The sequence below is a fragment of the Anas acuta genome, chromosome 4 (genome assembly GCF_963932015.1).
Source record: "Anas acuta chromosome 4, bAnaAcu1.1, whole genome shotgun sequence".
In the NCBI taxonomy this organism is placed as follows: Eukaryota; Metazoa; Chordata; class Aves; order Anseriformes; family Anatidae; genus Anas; species Anas acuta.
In genome coordinates this window covers 76,016,582-76,030,473 of record NC_088982.1, presented here as the reverse complement: position 1 = coordinate 76,030,473, position 13,892 = coordinate 76,016,582, and the positions used below count along the sequence as shown (strand labels likewise).

The 13,892-nt window shown below is 43.1% G+C and overlaps 1 long non-coding RNA gene across 1 annotated transcript in view; it reads right to left on the bottom strand.

Annotated features, from left to right (window-relative positions):
• Nucleotides 1–218: 218 nt before the first annotated feature.
• LOC137856563 (uncharacterized) overlaps nt 219–13,892 on the bottom strand; it is an 86,077-nt gene continuing 72,403 nt past the window's right edge. Inside the window, exon 7 of the long non-coding RNA XR_011096588.1 lies at nt 219–1,942. This is a non-coding gene — a long non-coding RNA (uncharacterized lncRNA). The remainder of the gene's footprint in view (nt 1,943–13,892) is intronic.

Below are 13,892 nucleotides of genomic sequence, written 5' to 3'. Positions count from 1 at the left end.
CCTACCTGGTCACCAAGGGCATGGCCGATGCAGACACTCTTGCTAACGTGCACCGTATTAAATGCATGTCAGGCACAGGCTGGACCAGGGCAGGTCAGCAGAGCTCTGCAGTATAAAGGAGCTATAAATAAGGAAGCAGGGCTCCAAAAATCCCTGAGTGGCTGCTAGCTTCAACAGCTTTTGGTTGCTCAGATTTTTATTTTGATTTTTGATTTTTTTTTTTTTAATAACAGACACCCCCTGGTGAAATATGTGCTAGGTGTTTAGGAAATCCATCCTTTCTATCTTTAAGTATCCTGAAATCCAACCAGTAAATCCCCCACGTCTGACCCTGTTCTGATTTCAAACGGTGGGTTGATGGGAACAGGTTCACTCATTAAAACTTCCCTGGTAGGGAAAAGTATGATATGACTGAAGGTATCCATAGCAATCAGTAACTTCTCCAAGCTGTAAAGTTTGCTTTTTATACAGTCAGTTAGTAAAATTTAACTGGAAGTCATTTTGTAGCAAACATTCTATATACTCTGAGTGCAGTACTGGGAGAATTTAGAACTACCTGTTCTTGTCTACAGATGTGTCCATTTATATGAACAGAAACCTATCTGGAGAGCTGGTGCTCAGCCTCAGATCGTTTGGGTCAGGCAGAAGGCCTCCATGAACTTTCCTAAAAAACAGACGCTATTTGAGGTGCTATACTATTAAACATGTACCCTATGCAGGTCATGCAGCTGCAGTCTGGCAAGGCCTTCTTTCTAGTATAATCTCTGTAATATACAGAAGATTCACACAAGCTCTGGCATATACTGTGGGGCAGGAGGTTAACACATCTGGCATAGGATGAAAACATTCTCAATCACAGGTCAGAGGAAATCCGCCCAGTGATTTTAATGGCTCTGGCTCAGGCCCTGTATAGACAGCCAGATGCACACAGGTCACACTTGCTTCGAAGCAGGTCTTCCATCCTGCACAAAACAAGTCTTGTAAAAAAAAACAAAAAACACCCTGCTTAAAAACCACAGACTGGAAAAGCTGACTCTCATTCATCCGATGGTAATCCTAGAAAATAATTCATACATCAGAAATTAAGACCGATGCTGATTTGCCTTTAAAAGCATGATGTAGAACCCATGCTGAAATAAATACTCTGAATGAAGCTTAGAATTTATGCAGTGAGAGCATGATTGTTTCTAATTAAATGATGAGCACTAAAGCAATCCATAGCAGAACCCACCTGATTTAATGCTGGTGGGAGTAAAAAAAAAAAAAAAAAAAAAAAAAAAGAACTGATTGATTCACATTATTCAGCATACCTTCCTCCGGTACTTGCTGCAAAATTTCTCCAACACTTTGTGCTGAGTTTATGTAACAGGATGTGCTGGAGACTGTACAGCAGATTTGGCTTGGGAAAGAGGAGAGCTGCCATTCTGAGAAAGCCATCCTGGGTCATCTGCCTTCCGGAGCTGTAAACCTTCCTAACTGTCTGTCAATATAGATGCTGAACTGCTCCAGCAAGGAGCTGAATTCAGGGCTGCTATGAGACTCATGAAAGCACAGAAACCCATCAAGGGAATCCAGGGCTGCCTTTCACTTGGCAGCAGTTCAGTTACTTTGTCATCATTTGACCGGGCACCTGTCTCATCTGATTCATTTTCTGGTTTTGCACAACATCAACTCTCTATCTTCATCTGTGAAATTTGAAGAAGTTTCCATGGTGTACACTGCCTGCTGCTAAATGCCTCTGATATCTGCCTGTGACCTCTGGCAAGGCTTCTATATAAGCTGCAGCAGCTGCTGTGGTACAAGAGGCTTCCACAAGACGGTGGTATATCACAAGTCTTTTGCTCCATCTGGACCGAGCTCTCTACAGACTTTGGGGCCACATGTTGCTTTATGCCAAAGCCCAGGAATAATTCACTGCTGTGGAAAGGCCACCTCCAGAGAGCTAGAAAACAAAAAAGGACAGGCAGCGCAATTTTCTGTTATTAAAATTCAGTTGTTCAAGCAAAATTGCATGTCATCTGCCTCACATTTCTCATTGTAATGGTCACTTCATTTTCATCCCTTTCTTTTGGAGCATTGGTGTCAGTAAGCTTCGCCCAAAGCCGTGTTATATTGCAAGCATGTTTGAGATGAATGGAGCTGCTGTTCCCTCCAGATAACATTGTCAGAGCTGAACATTTTTGGCCCTAAAGGTGAATGACAAAGCTTTTGTAATGCCATATTTTTACAACTGTAAATGATCCCAAGTAATTTAGAGAACATGGGCAAATGCCTGCTTTTAAAAATCAAGGGGGTGAAGTGCAAGCAGCTGAACTATACCAGCTCCTCACCCAGCCTCAGAGCTTTCCTACAGCTGCACAGCCGACATACTGAGGGTGGGCCAGCCCAGGGGACCAATTTGCATCTAGCATTTGCAGATTTTGCTCTGTCCTCCTATCAGCAATTAATAAAAAATCCAGAAAGGCCTTGATTGCCACTCCTTTGGGAACTATATCAAAACAAACAAACAAACAAATCCCACCACCTTATACGAATTAATTTTTCAATTTGGATGAAACCATGCATTCAAGATGGCCCTGACGAGGAAATGACATGGGTACGAGAACCTCCTGCCACTTGCGGGGTTTCAGTGCTGATGACAACTGTCCTGCTCTGACTTTCTCGTTCCCTGAAGAGGTAAAACCAGAAAGCTTGCTTTCCTCTGCTATTATTTTCCCTAGAGAAAACGGCTTGCTATGTCTAAACTCAAAAGGATGCCAACAAGTCCAAAGATGAAACACTTAACCAGCAGTAACAAAAGCAAATGAAAAAATAAAGTCCAAGCTGTTAAATGTTGGGGGACCACAGCAATACTCTCTGATGTCTGTGGGAAGACTAACAGATCACACCGTGACTTCTAATGATCCAATCTGCATTGATGCTGATAAGCAAGCCGGAAGTAACACAGTTTGATTTTCAGCTTTCGGTGAGTCTGTCCACTGCTGGCAGCTTGGAAAACCATCGGACTGCAGGTAGCTAAGCACCTTTGCTATCAAATTGCTGGAAAAAGTGCAACAGCTTTTTGTGGGCCTCAGTTTTACAGCTGTTTGTCAGTTAGACCCACACCGCCAAATACACTACATTTGGCTTTTCCTGTCTCCAGTGTTACAGAAATCTAGAGCTTTTGTGTTTCTAGCCTCCAATAAAATGAGCCCCTTTTCTTGCTGTCAGGTGGAGCAGCTAACTGATACACTTGTACCAGTGAGCTACAAAAATGTCCTTTTGTAATTACACTTGGAGAGTTTGCCATATCAAACAACCGTGAAGGGCATAATCAAAGCTCTTCCTTCCTACCTGCCTCTCTGTCAGGCCCTTCTCCACTCAATGGCATTAGATTGTTTCCGTTACCATCCAACTCTTTCCCTGTATATGCTTGAATTGTTTGGTAGGATGCATGACATAGATATTAAACTCATACCAAGCAGATAGTGTGTATATCCAATTAAGTATAAAATGGACACTTTTCTGCATAGGAGCTCATTGCTTATGCTTGTCTGGTATATTGAAAAACGCGTTTCTGGGAAGCTGATATAAAGGTTTGTAAAACATACTTCATCACAGTGATAAAAATAAACTTACATCTGTACTGAAAGATGATATTAAGTAATAAGGCAGAGATTATTTTGTCCGGTGGAATAACCAAGGAAGCTTAAGCAGAATGTTTACTCTGAGTGTTTGAATAGCATTTAAGAAAAGACTTATCTCCAAATTCTTCTTGCAAGACAAGAACCATTTTGGCAGAAGTATTTTTACTTTCTCTCTCTTGTGCCCTTCAGCACAGAGAAAAATGCAAGCACACTCAGAGCTGTATAGCTTTTTTGGAGTGAAGCCCGTAATGCCTTGGCCAATTGAAAGGTACATCTTAGTCCAGTACTGTATATCATACCTTCAAAAATACGTAAAACCAACCTCTTGTAGGCCCTGTCACCTTGTCTCCCATGTCCACAGACACAGGCAGGGACAGTTCTTAGCCATAAACACACAATTGCATATTCGCCTAGCACAGCGTGAAGTCTGGCTGCCTGGAAAAACTGTTAATCATTGGGGAGCAGTTAGAAAGGGGGCTGAGGACTGGAACAACATGGTCCTAACACCAACTACTAGGCATGATGTGAACCTCTGGGAAGATTCACATCTGACACTGGTTTTACATCATTCTAACTGTGCTGGAGTTAGGGAAAGATCTACTCCACGCTTCCAGCAGGATTGTGGAATCTGTCTCTGATTCTGCCATGATGTATCTGCCAGCTTCAGTTCCCTGTCATTGTTACCTAGTGCTGTATACTGCCTGCTGAGCCTCAGATCTGCCTCTCAGGAAGGAAACACAGGTTTAACTGATACTAGATCCAGTTTATTTCTGTCCGCACCAGCCTAGAAAAGCTTCTTTCTTCTCTGTGCATCAGCCAGATACTGACTTGGTTCTCTGGTGCAGCTGCTACGTGAGGCACACTGAGCCCACTCCTGATGCTACACACAAGCAGACACCACAGCTCTCATACAGCTCTCCTACATGTATACAGCAGCATTCCCTGCTCCTTAGCAGAGGTGTGCCCCCTTATGGTACAGCCACTAAGACTTGACTCCCTTTTGCCTTTCTTATCAGTTTTCAGTTTTCATTTCTTTTGAAACCTGGTGCTCTGCAGTGCTCCATCACATTTCAATGCCAGGCTGAGATCTACCCTTCACAGCTGCCTGTTGTTCTTGCAGGTCTCATTTCTGGATAGACACAAACACTTTCTGGTAAACGATAAGCACAAATATTCCATCAGGTAGCTAACTCTAGCGAGTGTTTAAATTATTTTACTTAAATCGGATTACGTGGCTGGTAAAAAGGTAAAATACTGTAATGATAAGCAGGATATCAAACTAACTTCATGCAGCTTTCGCAATGTTATGATTACTGTGATTGAAGAAATGACAAAGCTGTAGCACTACCCTATTAACCTAAGCTTTCCACATCGTTTTAAGTCAGAAACATGGTCCTCCTGCTTGTGTCCACTACCCTGGTAGAGTTGGAGATGTTGAGGGAAAATATACCTTATAAAATGAGCTCTTGGATCTAGGTTCTGACTGGGTCACCACAAAGATCTAAGACGAGGTTGAATGAATAGTGAGGTGGAACATTTCTCATTACTTGTCAGATGCTTTAAATTCTGCATTTTCCTTTGAACGGCAGTCCTCAAACTGCAGGATACAGGCAGTAATAAGGTGATATATTTGAGACATCAGAATAAGTTTGCATTATAATAATACTGACTAAAGTTACAGCCATGCTTTACCAAGTCTGTTGGAGTTTGATTTGCAGTACCTCAGAGGATTGCAAATTCTTGCTTGGGAGACACTGCCTGTAAATATGCTTTCTTACCTTTACCTGTGCTATTGCAGTTAGCTTTCAAAAAAGATTCAAAGTGGTAAATGCTTATTTGTGGCTTTGTGGCTTATTTACATATGAACATATAAAATCCACAGCTAGGACTCTGAGGAATTTCTCCAAATGTTTATAGATGCCAGTAAACTTAAAATTAAAAAAAAAATACTTCTGTCAATAAAAGTTCCCCTTTTGCTATGTTGATAATGATCCTTTTAAAACCCTTTATTACACTAGAAAATCAAAATTGTGTCTGCTAACTCCTGAAACCATTGTTTATGCAAAAGCCTACTAAATGAAGAGACCAATATAAAATACCCTTGAAGACAGCTTTAGTAACTTCAAACCCAAACTGTCCTCCAGACCTGACACAGGACGCTTGTATGAGGCCTTTAAATTACCACATGAGTAGGATGTCAAGGCACTACACTGCAGCCAGATGTTAACTCACCGTGCCCATGTCCCTAGAAGATAAGTGCTCATTTGACCGACCCATCAAGGCAACCAAGGCAGAGTGGCCATATACATTATCAGCTGGATGCATTTGCTAAAAATGTGTGTCTGTGTGTGTTTAGATCAATACCAAACTAGGAGGGCCACATGTGCTTCATGCCCAGCCAGGCTGTGACCCCAGGCTGTGCAATGAGGGGTGTGCCGACAGCCAAATGGCTCCCAGCAGCACACCCCTGCAGTTAGCTGTGTACTCTATTTCTCCTGGAAATCAAGTATCTTGCAGGTTCTTTGCATCTAAAATGGGCAGATTAATGACTTCCGTGGTAACTGCTTGAATCCAGTTCTGGACTTTATTTTTTTGATCATTGCAGTGATCCAGAGGAAACCGTTCTGAAACGTGTAGTTATTTCCAGAGGCTGTCCCTCCTGCTTTCAAAAGCCAGTCTTCATCACAGTTTCTGGAGAGCCTTCTCATCACAGCATCCCCCAGATGAACACACCTGGTTTACAGGTTCATAGCAACCAATGGCCCTTTCAAACAGCTGCTGTTGGAACACATAACATGTCAATTCCCAGTCACCCCCTCCTGCAGAAAGATGGCTCTTGGATTTCGATGGAGAGATGGAGACCAAGCAGCCAACTGCAAACATGAGGAACTCTGCCGTACAGTTGCCAGGGGATACCACTGTGACATTTCAGATTAATAGCCATGTTTTGTTTTCCTTATCCAAATACTGCAGATTTGGGTTTCTTTTTCCGCTGACACAGAAGTCTCCTTCTCCAAGTGGGAAGACGGGAGGGGAAATACTTTACTACAACTCTACATGGAACAGTTTCCTTCCTAGCACTGCTATCCAGACTGGATGGTTTATTGCATATATTTCCTCTAGTATTTTCTGAATGTTGTAAATTTGTCTCAGCCTCTATGGTAAGGAAAGAGTAGAAGTGGGTTCTCAACCATTTTGCTTACTTTTTTCTTTTTTCTTTTTTTTTTTTTTCTCTTCAGCAGAGTACTTTTTAACTCACTTTATTATTCACAATTAAGCTTGTGCCTTCCTGCCACTGAACAGAAAGAATGAACGCCTGACAGCATGAACACCATGCTGCTTATGAGGACTGCTTTCGTTGGGTAGCAGTTTGGAACAACATAATTTATAATAATTAACACATTAACATTCCAATAATAAGTAGTCTTCTCTGTACTCTCAGAGTACACCGCAATAACACCATCATCATAATAGTTAAAACATTACCTTAGCCTGCCAGAATCACTGGCTCACAATCTGCAATGCTGAATTAAGAAGCTCCTTCTATTCCCATACACTTAATAGGTTATTTATTTTCAATGTAGCCTTTGGTTCAGAAACCATAACCACACCGGTGCTAGGCCCACCTTTCCTCCCTTCTCCTTACAGATCTGTACTCATCACCCCCACATTACTGTCTCTCCACCTGGACCACAGTTACCCTTCAAACATCTGTGCTGCCACAGCCACGGGTCAGGGGAGCAGCCATCCCCTGCACCCCCAGCCTACTGCAGAGGGTTGCAGACTTGCTGGTGTACAAAATACCACAGAAAAGAGACCAAGTCAGGGTATTCTTAGTGTTAAATCTGGAATATGCTACTCTATTCTTTCATTTACTAAGGAAATAAAAAATAAAAAATGACGGGTGTAATTACTCCACCTCATTCTGCAGCCTTGGTCAGATGATTTGCACTGCCCCAATACAGCAAGTGAATCTCAACCACAGCATGCCTTCTGAATCCACACACGAAGTACCAGGGAGGTGCCCTGGCACCAAGGAAAGGCAGACGAGGGAAAGGGACCGCCGGCAGTCAGAGCCCAGCTTCTGACTCTGCTCCACGTCCTACCTGTTGCTGGTTGGATGGCGAGGGCCAGCACCCCGCCATTTGCACACAAAGGCCCAGTTTCCCTGTTCAGACAGAAAATCTCCAACACCGTCATGGCAATGTGCGGCCCCTCCTGCAAAAGGGACTTTGATCTTCTGATCCAAACAAGACTCTGATCTTACCCTGGGGCTCATAGGTGAAAGTGCTGAAGAAATAATAACAGATGGAATATCACAGTGATGTATTAATTACCATACAGAACCATATAAAGCTAACTGGGGAATGTTTCTGGGCAAAGATCTCATAAATAAACTGAATGCGAATGCATAAATAAGTAGAACGCAAAAACATAGGGCCATTATAACAGCGTATGTGTGAAACTTATTTTTGTCTCTATGTTAAGCAGTCCTTGACATCTCTTTAAAAATTTATATATTTATACTGGCAAAAGAACAATCCCGTCCACCTAAACTACAGAGAGAAACCAAAAATATGCTGGATAGCTTTACCAGCAAGATCTATTTTGTCTTTCAAATGTATTCCAATTCCTTCTAATGCCTACCTGCCCATCACATTTCTCAGGAACTACGTATTGCCACCTGAGGAAGGTATTTGAAGTTACATCCATGCTCTAATGGTCACAATCATAAATTAAGCAACACCTTCAAGGAAGAAGGCATAGTAAGAACTACCTAGTGAATAATTCGGATCTGGCAAATCTTGGTCCCTAAAAGCTACTGGGCTTTCTAATGCTTGCTCCGAAGAAGCCAACTGCTGCCTGGAGGTGTCCAGCAACGGCCCCCAGCACCGGGCTATCTGTGCTGCTGAGCCCCCTGCACAGCACATCTCAGTCACCTTCCTGCTCCCCCCTCACCTGTGAGCTGGTTTCAAGCTCCAGTGCACTCTGCCATGGTTCCACCAGGGAAGGGACAGTACCAATATGAACATTCAACATTTCTTCTAAAACCAGCCAATACGGATAGCCACACAAACACTGGGTCTAGGGATAGCATTGACTTAACTAATGTATACTGCACAAGGCAGGGTTTTCTCCAATATTCTGGAGCATTAAGCTGCTTTGATGAATTGCAAAGTGTATTTTATGATTTTTCTTAAAAATATTTTCTTTAAACTGTTCAATACAGTGATCAGGATAGTAATGGCTATTTTCAGCCTTGGCAAAGGTTTTCTATTATAATTCCTTGTCATCTGTTGCTTGTAATTTTCCATCAGTTTCACCTCTCAGGCTGAGATTTTCCAGCCCTGAGGTCTGCCCCAAACCAGAGTTTTTTGGAAAGCTGAAGAAACTTTCCCTTCAGTTCAGCAGTGCAAGTTTAACAAAGGTCCCTTAGACCAGCGCAGTAAAACTCTCCTCGTTGAAACCAAAACCAACACACGTTCTGGTACCTATTGCTACAATCAGGATGCAGAAACAGGACAAAAGAATTATTCAGGCTAAATAAGACTGTTAGATACAGTAGACTAAATTCTTGTCAGCTATGGTGAGCTCCCCACCGCCAATGGGATTACACTGCTTTACACCCAGGCTGAGCCAAGCCTGCTCTCTTCCTGTGAGTGCACAGCTCAGGCTCTCCCTTGTCACTCCATACCGTTCCAAGATCTGGCAGGCTGTCCCTTTGAAGTATTTAATCCTCAGTGAGATCCCCCGCTGCAAGTTCAGGACGTTTCAGTGCCACACAGGCTGCTGCGGCTCCAGGCAGGGCTCGGTGAACACCCACCAGCCCTGGCGCTGCATCCCTCCCGAGGCACCCTCGCTCCTCTCTTCCCACTGCCACACAACCGCTCAGGCTGGGGAGGGTGAGCCCTCCCAACTGGAAGGTCTCCAGATGTCTGTGTCTTCCCCCTTCCCTTGTGCGTGCTGGAAGGGAGCCACGTTGCACAAGGAGCAGCCCCTGCACCCTCACGTATCTCTGAGGTCTTCATTTGCGCTACTGGAAGCAGTCAGGCTCCGGTAGCACCAGGCACCCGGCCCACACAGGTCCTTCTCCAGCTCCAGCAGCCAGTTCTGCTTCCCTCTCCCCAGGGCTACAGGATCACCTTCTGGTGACATCTGGCCACCACTTCTGCAGGTTCTTTGGCCTCGGGCAAAGAGATCAAGAGCCGCGGGTGCCAGCCTGCCAAACATGGTGAGCGGGCACCCAGCGCTCACACAGCCCAGGCCTGCTTCCACCCTTGTGCTCCCTGCTCCCAGGTCAGACCTCTCCCCCGTCTCTCCAAAGACATGCACAGAGACAGATAAAAGCACAGAGACATTCAAAGAGACAGATAAAAGTACCTACAAATGGTAAGAGGATGAATCCTTTTGGTTCTGAAACAGACTCCAGGCCTTAAATTCCTTAGCAGATATATATATTTTTTCTTTTTAAAAAAATTCTCCTGTTAGCACTTATTCAAGTGAAAATCACCACCTTGCTAAGTTTAGAGAAATGGGCTCTTTACAGCTAATTAATTATCTGCCCGTTAAACTCAAGCATTCACCTAAACATGTGTTTGCCCTGTGGGAAAAGTGTGCCTTTTTCACACCTCTCATTATAAACCAGGCAGAAATACAGGCTGACGACAGATGAAGGTAAAAACCACCTGCTCTTATTCAACAAGATCTATCACGACAGCAACCCCTTCTAACAAACCTGTTGATTAAATAGAAAAAAAGGGTCCTATGGAATTATTTATTGCAATTAGAGAAAGCACAAAGAATGCACAAAACAACAAACAAAAGCTACCAGGAAACATCGCAAGATTCATAAAATGGACTAGTTGCTTTCTCAGCAGATCTGATCCGTGCTTCTGAACAAAAATCTTTGTCTTGTCACATGGAGAAAATGGTTCGCTTGCTTATACATATGGTATAATGATCCCACTTGACACCTTGAAAGGAAACTACAAAATTGCTGACACTGCTCAGCAATTTGCTCAGCTTTGGATTTTGATCTGAACTCTCCCTGGTTTGGGATGAAGATCAGTTTGAACACTGTTAAAAGTACTTACCTTGTTGACTCTGAGCAGTTTAACTTGCTCACAGATCAACTGCAAAGAAGAGGACGTTAATGGCAGCCAGGACAGTTTCCCACGCTTTAGACCTGATTTGCACTTCAAACTACCAAGACAAATGAAAACAGCAGGAGAGATCTCAAAATTTAATTTTTTATGCCTGTTTCTTCTCCCTTCCCCTGCAAGTCCCTGGGTATTTGGCCCACAGAAAGACTGCAGTGTCAACTTTCATAATCAGAACTGGAAAAAGGTAACAAGTAATCAAAGCATCCCGTCCCTGTCCTTAGTGCACATCCCGGGAGACTGCTGCTAAGCTCTCAGGAGCAGGCAGTGCTTTGGGCTGGAGAAGGGGTCAGCAGCCACCAGCTGACGCAAGAAGGGAACTGCAGCAACAGGAACGCTCACAGAGAAGCTCCATCACTCTGGAGGTATCGTTTGTGTTTTTTTTTTTTTATTTTATTTTTTAGATAAACGATGGATATATAGGAGTGAGTGCATAAATAAAGCTGTTGAGGTGTCAGTGCCCTTATGAGAGGGAGTGTGTGTGCTGGAGAAAGTGGTCCAACCCCCCAAATCCCCTAGGGTGCAATGAATCCCCTAGGGTGCAATGAAACTGCATTAGTACTAACAGATTGCACAAGTCTGCTCTCTGTTCATAAATGAGGACCCTGATGCGGGTCTGTCAGCAACTGGTAAGCTGAAGGAGGACACAGCTACACAGAGCAGCTCCATCTCCCTCTATTAGAACATCAAACCCCGGTCCCATTGTCAAACTTCTCCAAGTACCATTTGTTCTTGGATTTCTTCCCACCACCAGAAACAACCTTTCCATATTTAAGAACAAGTCCTTCAGGACTGTTACAATTCCTAGATATGCTTGAAAAAACTTGCGTGCTGTATCTATGCTGTCCTTACATTTTAGCTACTAGCACAAGCAGTCTCTTAGGGCACTCTTCTACATGAGCTGTGCAAGCATGTCCTCCACATGTCCCAGCTCTGGAACAGAGTTCAGCTATCGACCACAATGATTCTCCATTTTCCTTTTTATCCTTTTGCCATGATTCTCATTGTGCTGTTCGAGGTACCAGTTATGTTCCCAGGGATACTATCTGTGGAGTCAGATGCTGGGCTCAAGGGCCCGAGGCTTGCAAATTTCTGTCTTAACTCTGACTAGACTACAAATCTTCCTTTCCCCCACCCTTTTAAGCATCAGAGTCCATAACAAAGATCCTCCCTTAGAGGACTATACAGAAAAGGGGACACAATATACTTTTTTTTTTTTTTTTTTTTTTTTTTTTTAACTCTAAAGAGTGGAAGAAACAGAGAACCACCAGTGATCTCCCCTCTCTCCTTGCCACCTCAGAAACACGTTGTAGGCAACATTAACTTGTGAGTAACATAGACAGATGATTTGCTTAAACAGGATCTCTTGATCCTGAACCCAGGAACATCTGAGTTAATGGGAAGTAGTTAGCACAGAGGCTTGACGAAGTGCTTATGGCAGTTTATGCTGCCAGTATAAAAGAAGGTCATGCCATCTCCCATACAGCTAACACTGCTATCAGGTAGAATAACAACACATTTAGGCTCAGACTGCTCACACTGCTTGAATGGAAGCAAGGAAGTTTTCATTACACCCACAGTAAAACCAGCAAAAGTTTAAACAACTTGTTATTAGCTGCAGCATCTCCCCTTGATTGAAGCTAGTGCTTTGTTTAACCATTCACAGTCAGCTGAAACACCTGTGCACAGGCATGGCACTTTGGCAGCAGCATGAGGTCTCTTGAGTCAGGTCTGATCTCCTGATCTTCTCCTCCTAAAAACAACACTGACCTGAGTAGCTTTCTGCAAGTCTCAGAGACTTAATGTACCTCATCTGTCAGTCTTTAAGACAAATAATACCAGGCTGAATTCAGGGAATCTCATGGGGCTTCAAAGTAGTTTGTAAAAGAGCATGGGACAGACCTAAATAAAATTTGCTTGCGGAAGTTGATGAATTTTGGCAATTCATCAAGGCCACCTCTTACACCATAAAATGCAGAAGTGATTGCTACTATTGTTTCTTCCATTTAAAATGCAGGGCATAAAGTGACATGTCTAAACATGCTAGTGAAGAGAGGGTAAAGAAGTGATAATTTATTTTATGAAGAAAGTGGGAGACGCATTGCCACTGAAAGACTTAAGATCAAATAACTGTATGCCTGCTAAATGGAGTGGCTGAAATTCTGCACCACAGCACAACACAATTGGTTTAAAATAATTTGGTCCAAGTGCTGCAAAAACTGCTAAACAGGCAGGGAATATAGCATTGGCTCTGAAAAACAGTTTTGGCTGAGGAGTTTTTGGAGATGCACTGCTATCTATCAACAATACACGAATAAAGAAAAAAAGACACAACCTTTATAGAGTTGATGTGAAAAACAAAGTCCAGAAATTCAGCACAGTATTGAAATTCCAGGAGATTAAAAGCTCCCTGGTAGTCAATAAACGACAACTAGATACATTTCTTCTTAAAGATCTTCCCTGAACAGAAAATAAAAGCATTTCCAAAGTGAATGTTCACTGGACACAGTACATTTTCTCCCAGCTGTATTACCAAGGCAGAACAATTTTGCAAACACTTTGCAGCTTGCATGGCAAATGGAGACAATTTGTTTCCAAGGAACTGTGAGGAAAATAGTAATGACAGATGGACAACTGCCCTTCCTGGTTCTCTTCCCTCAGGAAAGGTGAGGCGATTTCTAAGGAGTCTTAAAAAATAAAGTAAGGTGCCCTCTACCTTGTGTAGAACAGCTTATGTTGCTGGTTTATTCTTTACAAATAGTCACTATGGGTTGGCAGGGGACCAAAGGACTATGAATCTCACAGTTAGAATTCAGCAGTCGCCATCTAGAGGGCCTAAGATCATTTTGTTGGATTCCTGATCCAGGAAGAAAGTAGCCACCGACATGGCTAACAGCATAAAATGAATTCCCTCTCTCCTCTTCCCCTCACTATAGGAAGCTCTACCCACCTTTTCATCTGCTCACAAGTGGCAACATTTGCCACTTCACACTGTTCATTGCATGTCCATCATTTTCTTCAGATACCTGTTATACAGTGAAAGGAGACAAAAAGAATGTAAAGGGGGTTGAGAAATGGTGTGGCAACTCTGTTGTCTCCCAGTTCC